Genomic DNA, 1,827 nt, shown 5'->3' with positions numbered 1-1,827 from the left:
CACACGCACACGCACACGCACACGCACACACACACACACTCACACACTCACACACTTACTACATACACACATACACACATACACACACACACACACACACACGCACACGCACACGCGCACACGCACACGCACACACACACGCAAACGCACACACGCAAACACGCAAACACGCAAACACGCACACACGCACACACGCACACACGCACACACGCACACACGCACGCACGCACGCACGCACGCACACACACACACACACACACACACACACAATCTCTCGCTCTCGCTCAGTCTCTCCCATTCTGTCCACCATCTGTTCCCTTCTCTCGCTGTCTCTTCCACGTGTGTGATGCATTAACACAAAGCTATTTAGGTTGATTAATTACAGAACGTGCACGCAGAAACGCACGCACGCATACACGCACACACGCTCGCACGCACGCAGAAACGCACGCACACACACACACGCGCGCGCGCACACAAACACACACACACGCGCGCGCGCGCGCACACACACACACAAAATATACATAGGCCTATATATATATATATATATATACATAGGCCTATATATATATATATTGTAGAGTTATACATTATATATATATATATATTATATATATATTAGTAAAAAGTAACAAAGGCAAATCGGTATAGCTTCACCGTTAGCAGCATGCACGCTACGCTCCCTCAACTCTCACGCACTCACCCACGTGTTATTTATCTTCGCAGATTCTCGGCCACACCAACAACGTATTTGAGCTGGCGACGATTTATCCAGTCGGTACCGATGGAGAGGGGCTGGACGGCGAGGATGGCGGTCCAGGTGGGCTTGCAGACGACATTTTCCTTTGCACGTCCATTTTCGCGCGTCCATTTTCTACGCGGCGATGGCGCCTCGATCGCATTCTAACGCGCGAAACAATGATCAGCATATGTTTCGATAGCTCAGAGTATGATCGTGACGTCACGCACGAACTCGGTTATCTCCAAAGGTAAATGCATAGAGCCCAGAGACAATAGAACACCAATAGTTCTGTATAGGAATGTTCTGAATATATATATATAATATATTCTGATAGTAATTTGTTCTAGGGTCTCTGCATTCACTTTTGGAGATAGCCGAGTTCGTGCGTGACGTCACGATCATACCCTGAGCTATCGAAACATATATATGTCGACCGCGAAACAATGATCGCACGATTAAAGATACATTCCCACTAAAATCCTGTGAAATGATAATATACTGGCACTGTATATTGTGAAATTTAACCCCGTTATATTTCGTGAAATTTATCGAATCATTTTCACGCGTGTGACACAAATCTATATGCATGTGCGGCCCACATAACACACGCATATACGATATACATAGGTTCATTGCAACTCATTTCAAAGCTGTGGCTTTCGTTATTCAATTATTTAATCATTATACGTTATTTGATATTATATGTATCCATCAGGACGAAGATCATAAACTGAATTTCCCATGATCCCCTTCAATCGCAATTCCGTGACGTATGATTACGTCACTAGCGGAGAGTACACACTATTTTCCACTATACGAAACCTGACTTGGAGTCTTTTTTGTCAATTTTGGAGAAAATTGAATTCCGGCGTTCCATTCTAGCCGTGTACACGCTATCCTATATACACACACACAATATTCATTTTTCGTGCGTTTTCAAAATCGACGTTCCTTACTTGTTCTTAGCAATCTGTTGTCAATCCTACATTTAGCCGTATATATATATATATCAAGAGCGGATAATACCTAGAGTGTACAACGGAAAAACGGGAAAATAGTGCTATTTCACGACTACATTATTC

Source organism: Priapulus caudatus, unplaced genomic scaffold (assembly GCF_000485595.1).
Source record: "Priapulus caudatus unplaced genomic scaffold, Priapulus_caudatus-5.0.1 Scaffold781, whole genome shotgun sequence".
Lineage (NCBI taxonomy): Eukaryota > Metazoa > Priapulida > Priapulimorpha > Priapulimorphida > Priapulidae > Priapulus > Priapulus caudatus.
Note: the sequence above shows the minus strand (reverse complement) of the source record.